Raw genomic sequence first — 11,183 nt, 5'->3', positions numbered from 1 at the left:
CGTATGATTGAGCATACTGACAGTCATCTTCGGCGACGAAGGACTACCAAGACAAATCATTACTTTAAATGTCAATGGAATGAGAGATGACAGCATAAGAAAAAGAATATTTAGGTATATGAAAGATCAGAAGGCAGATATAATTTGTTTACAGGAATGCAATGTTGATAGTAGTATTGAACAACAAAAATGGACCACACAGTGGGGGGCAGCTCAATTTGGAATCCAGGAAAGTCTAGTTGGTGCGCTGGTGTCGGTGTGTTATTTTCGCCCAATACAGAATGGCGCTATGATTGTGTTGGTAAGGACCAGAGTGGAAGGGTAATAACTTGCACCATTGTTAAGGGAAAGGAAAGGTTTAAACTGCGCAACATCTATGCACCCGTTCGAGGAGCGGAACGGAAAGACTTAGTAGTAATGACTTACATATTACTACTGACTTTCTTAACTTCCTGTATATCTGCACGGTACCGGTAGTAACGGCTCCAACTTAAAAAATATATGGTGACTTCAACTTTGTTGAAAACCAGACTTTCGATAAATCAGGAGGGAATCCTTTCACGTGGACGGTGATATAGGTGAAGAGGAAATTGAATCCTTCTGTCAACAGTTCAAAATGTCGGATATATGGAAAAAGGACAATCCCATTGAGAGTAGATATACATGGAGTAATAAAAAGTAACTAGTAGATCACTGAAACTATCAACAGCATATGTCAGGTAACGCGTTGAATAAAGTTTATTGCAAATTAAAAAATAAATAAATAAATTTAAAAAAATAAAAAAAGTGTACAATACAATGTCGGTTAGACAGATTCTATTGTTCTGAGGGAGTCAGCCTAATTAATATGCAGTGTTTCATATTTACCGGTCTCTTTCTCAGACCATGATGTTGTTAATATTGAACTTGAAGAGTGATACCGTACAAAAATCACAAAAAGGGCCTGGTATTTGGAGAATGAACGTCTCCATTCTTGATGATCGTACTTTCCGACACGAGTATGAAGAAGCATTTCAATTTTGGTGCCTTTTAAAACCATACGTTGTAAATGGAAGACAATGGAGGGATGGAATCAAACTGAACATTAAAAATAGCACAGGAAAGAAGGCAACTGAAGGGTGACTTAACAAAACAAATTGAAGACCTTACACTTAGTTTAGCGATGCCCAATCCATCATTGGCATCAACAACGGCCGCGATGGATTTGGCACGAGCCAAGGAAAAGATGAACAACATACTAAAGAAAGAAGAAGACGTCGTCAGAATAAGGTCAAGAATCCAATGGATAGAAAAGGGGGGAGAAACCAACTGCTTTCTTTCTAAGATAAGGAAATTAAAAGAGGTAAAAAGAAAGTAATAGAAGAAATAAAAAATAAAGATGGTAACACTAATGAAAACCCAAGAAGAGGTCTTGGGTGAGTTCAAAGAATTTTAGACTGCTTTATTTTCTGAGGAAATAATGAACATGGAATGTCAAGAGAAACTTTTGGATCAAATTGATAATATGTTACCCACCGAAATTATGAAACCACTCACTAGTAAAAAGTATTTAATGTCTTGAAGGGTTTAAGTAATAATAAGACTCCAGGGGAAGATGGATTGTCTAAACAGTTCTACATTAATTAGTGGCCTAAAATAGGTGAACATCTTGCCGAGGTTTTAAATGAAGGGTTGGAAAAGAGGCTATTGTCAACATCTCAAAGTGGGGGTGTAATAACGTTGATAACTAAGCCTGCAGACCATTTAGAAGTCAGGAATAAAAAACCTCATTGTTAAATGTAGATTATAAAATTCTCTCAAAGGCATTGACTAATCGTTTAAAACATGTATTGAAATATGTAATACATAAGGATCAAACTTGTTAGGTATCAGGAAGGAAAATTGCTGACAATAATGCTTTATATTGCAAAATTTTTTCTGTCAATGGCCATTTATCTGACCAAATGCGGGGCATGTGTTATACGCGTGGCATATGATAATTTGACACTCATGTGAGGCATGTGTTATACGCGGGGCGTATGATAATTTAACACTCATGCGGGGCATGTGTTATACGCGGAGCGTATGATAATTTAACACTCATGCGGGGCATGTGTTATACGCGGGGCGTATGAGAGAATTTGACACGCATGCGAAGCATGTGTTATACGCGCGCGTAGTGATAATTTGACACTCATGCGGGGCATGTGTTATACGCGGGCGTATGATAATTTGACACTCATGCGGGGTATGTGTTATACGTGGGGCGTATGATAATTTATCACTCATGCGGGGCATGTGTTATAGTCATACGTGGGGCGTATGATAATTTGACACTCATGCGGCGCGGGGCATGTATTATACGCGGGGCGTATGATAATTTGACACTCATGCGGGGCATGTGTCAGACGCGGGGCGTATGATAATTTGACACTCATGCGGGGTGTATGATGGAGAGCATGTGGGGCATGGTGTATGGCCGGTGTAGAAGTGGGGCGAATGCAAAAATGTGATTTTGGAATCGGAACACGCGGGGCGTATGATTCAAGATGAGCATATTGGAGACGAAGTACTCGAAGTCAATGCACATGGTAAAGAAGGATTGGTGCTTTGTTTTTCGCATGCATCAGGAGTTGATGACGTTGAGGAAAGAGCGGCAGGAGATGAAGGAGACGGTGAGCAGGATACAGAAGGGGAGGACCACGACGGAGTTACAGGACGAAGTTGTTCAATATGTGCGAAGGGCATGGGCGGCGTTTGATCCTCAACGGGCAGTGGCACTACTCCAGACGCTGGTGACGCAGGCCAGAAGTGAGAATCATCAAAAGGCAAGGGAATTCATCGTGACGATCGTAAAATTTGGCATAAATTATCATCCTGCAACAAGACACTTTGTGACAAAAATTCAAGTCCATACTTAACTGCAACGTGCACTTTTAGAACACCCCAAAAGTCCTCAGGATGGGTTATTTAGTACCTTAATATGGGAGCAGCTTACACCACACGCGAAACAATTATGGTCACTGTTGGATAAACAGATCTCTAAAGATATTGCTGCATTTGCAAAGTTGCATGCAAATTAAAGTCGCAGACAGGGCCCTCCGCGTATAGAGGAAGGCACCACACGGGGACTACCCAGTTCCAGCGTACACAGCCGTACTACCAACCGCGCTGTGGCAGAGGTCGTGAGGGACGCGCCCAGAGGATAAGTGTTTCAATTGTAACGGAAAGGGGCACTGGGCTAGGGACTGCCCAGAAGACAAAAAATGATTTGAATGAAGAATTAAAAATGATAAGATTGTATAAATATTGACATCTTCTTCTCGATTCATCGATAGGAGGCAAACCCGGAATACTGTGTCCGCTTGTTTCAACAGATTATAGTAAGGCTTTTGACCGTGTGAGCCACAACATTGCTATCTTACGACTTCTTGATCTTGGAATGCGCCCTTCGGTAACTGTGTGGATTGAAGACTATTTTGTATACCGTTAATGCTGGTAAGTTTTTTGTTAACGTCATAATTTATGATGGATAATCGTATTACAAAGAGTGTGTAAGCCTGATTTGTGGATAGGGAAAGATAATGTTAAACCTTGAGGTTGATCAGTTTGATGGTTCTTGAAATATTTATTTTGTTGTTTTCTCATTGGTTGTTTTCGTTTAATTCTAACGATGATTTTGGTGTTACACCATTGTTAATGACAATATGTGTTACATCAGTACATAGGATAAAGGATTATTGTTGGATAGAGGCGGTAATCAAGCTTAGTTTATTAATGAAGGAATGTTTGTACTCTTAACCATTTGGAAAACCATGATGTTGGATGAATTTATTTATTGCGCATGTAGCAAAAATGATGTAATCAACCCAAGTGGCATGGAGTTATGCATGCGTGCATATGTGATATGTGATGGTGTTTGTCAAAGTAAAGTACACGGTTGGGTTTTAGAGTGACTTATGGACATCATTTTTTTAATAAATGATAACATAATGGCCGTACGGTAAAGGATATTTAGACATGCAGTAAATCTGTATCAGGTTACCAGTACTAGTGACGAATGTCTGAATAAAGGACAAAATGTATAGTATTTAGATTACGGTTGAACAAAGAGCTTTAACACCATGGGTTGAACAACAAAACAAGAGATTTCTCATTCGGAGCCCAGGAGACCGGCGAGGACAATACTTCGCTACCGTACGTTTGTACCTCCACGTGCTTTCGGCGGCTACCCCGGCACCTCCAACCAAGGAACTAGCAGGGAATTAATGGCTGCTAATAAAGATGTTGCCTCAACTATACAAATGTAGCCATAATGTTTAGGGGATTTTATGAAAGGAACCTTGTATTGAAATTCGAGCGGGTTAGCAGATTATACACATGTGGTAAGACACCCTTTTCTGCGTTACAGGGACAATTTCACTTCGTCCCAAAATTGTTAAACTGCGAGGGAAAACACCAAGGCGCCTACATGCTGCTAGTACGTGTAAGTTTCGGCAGGAGCTTGTGAGGTATATCAACGAGTCTAATTGATTAACCATGATGTAATTGTACTTAATAGATGTTAGCCTTTATGAAGTTTGTATGTCCATGTTCTATGTTTTTACGGTCCAGGAAGATTAGCTGCGTATTCGTGTACTTGTGTACGACAGCTAATGGCTGAATAAAATATTTGCTGACTAAGGAGACATGGGTGACGCGGACAAGAGATGGGAAAAACATCATCTAGGAATCATAACATAAATTCTAATTTGAGTTTATGTAATTCTACTATACCAAATTACTGTTTCAACTTGAAACGTTAGATGCTACTAAAACCCCATTTTCCCTTCTACCGTGTAAAACGACAGCAGCAAATTAAATGCATGTGCAGTAGTTTCCGAGGTACTTAGCGTAGAATACGTCTTAATGAAAGTCCTTGAAAGCGATAAAATCATGCATCTGCTCTGTCAAGCAACGCACATAAAGCGACGAGAAAGCGTAGTGGGCTTAGAAAATTATATAATGTGTAAATTGTTTCGCATAACCGGTAAACCAGGGCGTAACACACCAGTTTTGTACATGTACGTACAAGCTGCGTAAGACCGGACTGTAAGGTTTGAACCACTCACACCGGGAAGGACCCTTTCCATAAATGCGGTGGATTCTTTAACGTGCGTACTAGGGTGTGGCTTTCCCCAAACACGGGACCTCCATTTAACGTCCTATTCGAGGGGCGTTCCTAACCGAGGCTAGGTACTCATTTCCACCCGAGTGAAGTGAGGAAAGTCCTGCGAAGTGCCTTTCCCACGGGAACAAGATCGGTGACAATGCAGGATTCGAACCCAAGACTTCCTGGTACTGATGCTGTATATATAGAAATAGCGAGCCGAACACGCTACCGTAACTCCACACGACCTCATGTGCACTCTGATGACTCAAGCGAGGACAGGAGTCGTTGCGTCGTGTATATTATAGTCGAAGACTGACATTGTTACAGCGAGTGAAGGAGATCCTCGACCACTGTGGATATTCCTAGCTACTGCATATTGATAGTACAACCTGTGATCCTCAACATATGTATAAAGTATTAAGGGCAAGACTTTCAGACATGTACATTCAAACTTTCTTCCATAATTTGTCTGTTAATACCGGTAAACTGAGATTCTATAGAAAATGTAAAACTGAATATACCTAGAACACTGTGACTTCGAGCAGCGCTCCGCTATTAGTAAAATTAAAATTAGTGCCCACCCCTTGAAAATCGAAAAAGAGCGATATATGAAACTACCTGTGTCGGAGAGAATTTGTAAATATTGCTCCTCAAATGCAATGGCCGCTTGGGCAACGAATTTGAATATGTTTGTTTTTTTAACAAAGGGGCACTAAAAATGCTCCCTCTTCTGCACATAACTCCCAAACATTTAACAATCCCATGTGGAAACGTTGAATAAAGTGTACGTTTCATATTTTAGTTATATCAGGAGTTTGGCAAAATAGAATTTGACGAAACCAACAACATCCTAAAGATCTCAGTATGGCCGCCATTTTGGATTTTTAATGAGGACGCTACGTTTTTGGCGAAAGGAAATATATGGGAGAAAATGTACCACAAAATGATTTAAAAAATTCAAGTCGCCTAGACATTAAACATCTTAAAACGTAGCCGAAATCTGAAAAAGCAAAACTTTAGATAACATATTTATGTCTTGTTTTAGACGTAAATAAAAGATTTAAGTTTTGTGGGTTTAAAGGTCATCGACCGAAAGTGACTTTATTGACAGTTCTTGGTATTAGCCAAGTTTCATAACCAACACATTTATCTTTTGCAAACTCATTTTATTTTCGTCACACTATTGTCACATCGTATGTTATCTTGAGAAATATTCGTACCCTTCCCAATTCTGCCAGCGCCTCAGGGAGGCATGCAGACAGGAACGAAAGTGGGAGGGTTAGCAACGGGCACCCCTGCCTAGTAAGACCGCTGTGAGTGGAACACAAAATTCATTTAATCTCTAACTGTCCACGTTATGACGACATCAGAAAACAATTATTTACCACCGTGTCCACAATGCTCCCTTACTTCCCCACCACTTCCCTACCACAAAAAAAAAATTACTACTAAAATCAAATAACCCACATACTATAGAAGAAGTGGGTAAATTCGTCTCCCATTGCCTAAAAGAAGAAGTCAAACCCAGTAAAACTAGTACCACGTATGTTGTAGAATATAGTATAATGCTAGACGTCTCACATACCATTGTATTTTCTTTCTTATGTTGTTTGTAACTGCAATTAGCCCTCGGACAAGTATTTGCAATAAACTTTCATTATTGGGCTCACTATGCTCATTGTACTAGGTGGGAGATTGGCATTTTGTATGTAATCACCTTTTCTGAAGAGTAAGAAAGGTCTTATGTTGCCATGGAGACAGTGATGGGGATACATTCTGCGCTTGATTGGCTATTGAGACGGGCATGAAAGGAAATTCTTGTCCCTCGAAGAAGGCTTCACATTTTGGAACTGCCAAACATTAGGGACACAGAGCTTCAAATGTTTGGTAACTTGTTTATTGATGTCCACATTGTAAACACTATACATATGAACTCAGGACAATTCCACATATTAGATGATACATCAGATAGCATCCACAATACAGAATACACGTCTTTCTGTCCAAGATGCAAATATCTGTATCTTTGCAAGCAAAACATTTCTCAGCGATGTACAATATGCAATTTTACAACAATGAATTCATCCCAAAGTCTATGAAATAGGTAATCATATACATGTACATACCATTATCTCCCACTGCCTCATGAGAAGAAGTCTAACCTCCTCACAGCTTGGCTAGAATAGTATACTAGTAATAGAATAGAATATTACCACGTTTCTTATTTATGTAAAGCATATGTGATGTGTTACTATGTTTACGGAAGGAAAACCTATTGTTTTTGCTCAGTTTCCTCCTCTTCTTCCAAACAAATAAGGTCCAGGACCAGACCTCCGTCACTATGGTAACTGGTATTAGGTTACATAATGTTGCATGTGCAATATGCAGGACTGAGTTCAAGAGGGGCTGCATGGTCACCCTATATATATATGAGTGTCTTTGAGTAACAATAAACAAAGCAGTGGTTTGTTAATTAAGCTGGGCCATGCGAAGGTAAACATAATTCATTTACTTTGCAAATGTTACCTCTCTAGTTTTGTGTACTTCCCTCTGCAGCCCCTGCCTCAGCAGGTTGTTCGTCGTGTGGATTCACGCGGTTTCCCCGTATCGCTGTGAGAAGCGCCCGATGAATAGTCACGATGTTTCCCCGAATTGCCTCCCTTAAGTCCGGTGTACGGACGATGCTTACGAGCGGGTTGATGACTGAGTTGAAAGCCAGAAGCAAAAGTGTGAAGTGGGCGGAAGATAGCATTTCTCCGCGTGTGAATTACACATGGGCCCGATCGCGAGCGGTGTGATCAGGAAGATGCAGGCCACCACCACGTGTATCAGAACTGTCCGCGCCTTCTGCACGCTTCTCTGGAATTTTCTGTTCTGTACGACCTGTTGAGGCTGACCATGATCATTCCCAGCCACATCTTGTGCAGGGTCGCCGCTGCCCTGAAGTGGCTGCACCTCGCCTGGCTGCCCTAGCCTGTTCTTTTGGCGCTGTTTGATCGCCACATACACACTGGCGTTTGTGAACAACATGATACCGACGAGAAGGAAAATCATGGCGCACACAAGACCTATAAAGGGTCGGGAGTAAAAGACATAACAGTCTGATATCGCCATATCCAGACAGTTCCAACCCATACTGGGTGAGAAAGTCAACAGGGACAGAACAATCAATGAAGAGGTAATGGCAATACCTGCATTACGTTTGGCACTGTGAGCGTGGGTGTGGAAATATATAGGATGCCTTATAGCAACATAGGTATCAATGGACAGTAGGGCTAGAGCCGATGCAGACATGACCTGACTATATATGATAAGATTCAAAATGTTCATGAAGGCATACAGTCCTGCCAATCCATCTCCCATTCCCTCCCAGGTCACACTTTGACAGAGAAGTGCAATGCCTGCAAGAAAGTCGGAAACAGCTAGATTGGCGAAATAGAAATAGAGTGGTTTGTGGAGTTTCCTTGTTCCAGCGATCCCCCACAGCATAGCAGAGTTAGGAATGATAATGAGAATCGCTGTCAGCCAGTAGATAACGTTGGTTCCTGTTGTCAACTCTCCAACAGTGGTGTAGGTGGAGCAGGCATCGTTGGCTTGGTCGTAGGACACTGTCTTGTTCCGTAGATACCACAGGATGCAGGAGAGCCGCCACTGGAACCTGTCATCTGATGCTGTATCCATGATAACCGGCGGAAGGACGGTGCTGCTGTTGTTGAACATGGTGAAGCTGATTCTGGTCAGGCGCAGCCGGAGGAACTTCAGTGACTTCAGCAGGATGAGAGCTGAGATCACACACAGTGGACGTCTGTGGGGCTGTGGGTGGTCTGACGAAGGCAGGATGAAGAGGTAGCCGTGCCTGAGTGAAAAGGCGACTGACTGAGCTCCGTGGGCAGATAACGTGTAGCTGGTATATAACAATGAACGTGCGTCATGTGCGGATCTCATTTGCTTATCGTTGAGAACCTCACAATTGGCCGGTAATTGTGGTGGAGAGCGTAAGCCCCACCTCTGATGACGAAGATTGTCCATAATGACAGGAACTGTTTCTACCCAGGGTCGTTTTTTATTGACAAAGGCGTTTTCATGCAGGTCCACACTTGTTCTTGTACCAAACAATTTTGCGAATGTGTTGTTCTTTTTAGATGATTGACATTTCCTGTTATTCTGTTCTTTCGGTATGGATCGGAGTGGATGCATTTAGGACATTATTTGATGCTTCCTGGCAACCAAGGTTGTAGTGTTTATCTACGTACCTCTAATACAAGGCAATTTATAGTTTCTGATTTTATCATGATGATAAGCAAAGGGGGTTACTGATGATGCGGGTGTCTTAGTATTTTAATATGTTAGGTTCTGTTTGTCATATATTAAAACTTCTGTCAATAAAGTTATTAGATTTTTAAGTACCTGTAATAGAAAAGGATTTTTTATATATTTGGATACCCAAAATTATTAGTCTCCGGTAGAGTGTGAAATGTAACGCATTATCATAAAAATATTGTGGACCAAGAAATTGCTTCTTGTTTTTGATACGCAGTAAGGCCACACCGACTTATTTTATGGATGACATCCTCTGAAGATAGAATTGCGACCAAAAATAAAAATGCTACTAAACCACAGGAACTTACTAAGCTAGTATTGTGAATTTGCATCAGTACATAGCAACGTCTACGACAAGCCAGCACATGCAGGCTTTTTGCGGAGTTTATGAGCTTCGGTAGCCTGGGTGCCATCCTCCAGAGTTACCACCTCCGAATTGTCGCTAACTACCATGGACTACCCAGGCCAAGAGCCAGGCCAGAGCCTCGGAGGACGTGATCTTTTATTATTATTTTTTTTGAGAAGAGGCGAAAATCAATGCACGCGCGGATGTCATCCATAAAATTAAATCAGTGTGGCCTTATTACATTTCTTGTACGGACACTGCGCATGCCAAAGTGATCACTCTCGCCACACTTATTACAAACCTGTTTTTGTCCCGCGTACCTCAGCCAGATAATAGCATTCCCAATCCTAAAACCATTTGGGATGTTTTTGTCTAACTCCATTCTGTATTGACGCATACCTTTCTTTATTTTGTCATTGCGGAGGATAGGTAGGACTTTTAGCCATGGATATCTTTCCGTATCTTGATAAGGTGGCTTGTACAATACCCTCTTTTAGATATGCCGAAACATTGATACAAGTCACATATGTACCCAAGAAATTACCTGTAATGTTAACATGGTCATAGATCGACCTCATATTTGTGTGTTTATTTGTTTATTAAGATTTTGCAGCACATGCGTGGAGGGGGAGGTGGGTCACCTTTACCAGCTCCCTCCCCTAATTACATCAGTAAAAAGCATTCTAAAACATTATTGGAATTAAGCACATTGATAACATACATACAAAAATATGGGCATGTAATACATGTATATCAGATATTACTCAACGTAGATATCAGCGCGGTCTTAATGCTATACATGTCTCACATCTGCAAGCCGCAGACCATGTACATATGATGTCTGTGTCAAAGTTGTCCTGAAACCTGTTGCTTACTGACAGGACAAGACACCGTTTTAATTGTCGACTGACTTGATGCTGCAACTCCCCCAAGACCCTAATTGGCGTTTCTAGTTTATTCCATTCGGCCGCTAGTCGGGGGATGTACGACATTGCAAATGTGGTACATCCCCCGACAAATATGTATTGTTGCTCCCTATTCCCTTGACGCCGTAGAGGAGAAGAGCATGCTGGAGTGGATTGAAGAGACCCCGATCCTATGGAACAGCAAGCTGATCCTGTTCAAACGCACTGATATGAAGGAGATTTTTGTATAGGATGGCCAGTGCCTGGAATGAAATGAAGTGGTGATGATGTATATAGCCTTATTTTAAGCTGTGTTAATATGTTGTAATTGTTGCCAATGTATTTATGTTTTGTAAATGTGTGTCATGTGTGTCTTGAAGGACCACAGGAAGAATAGCTGCAATACAATTTTTGCAAGCTAAGTCAGGTGGATCTCAATAAAGTCAAGTCAAGTCAAGTCAAGGAAGCCTTATTGGTGGAG

The sequence above is a fragment of the Branchiostoma belcheri genome, unplaced genomic scaffold (genome assembly GCF_001625305.1).
Source record: "Branchiostoma belcheri isolate BF01 breed outbred unplaced genomic scaffold, Haploidv18h27 scaffold240, whole genome shotgun sequence".
Lineage (NCBI taxonomy): Eukaryota > Metazoa > Chordata > Leptocardii > Amphioxiformes > Branchiostomatidae > Branchiostoma > Branchiostoma belcheri.
This window is presented reverse-complemented; position numbering follows the sequence as displayed.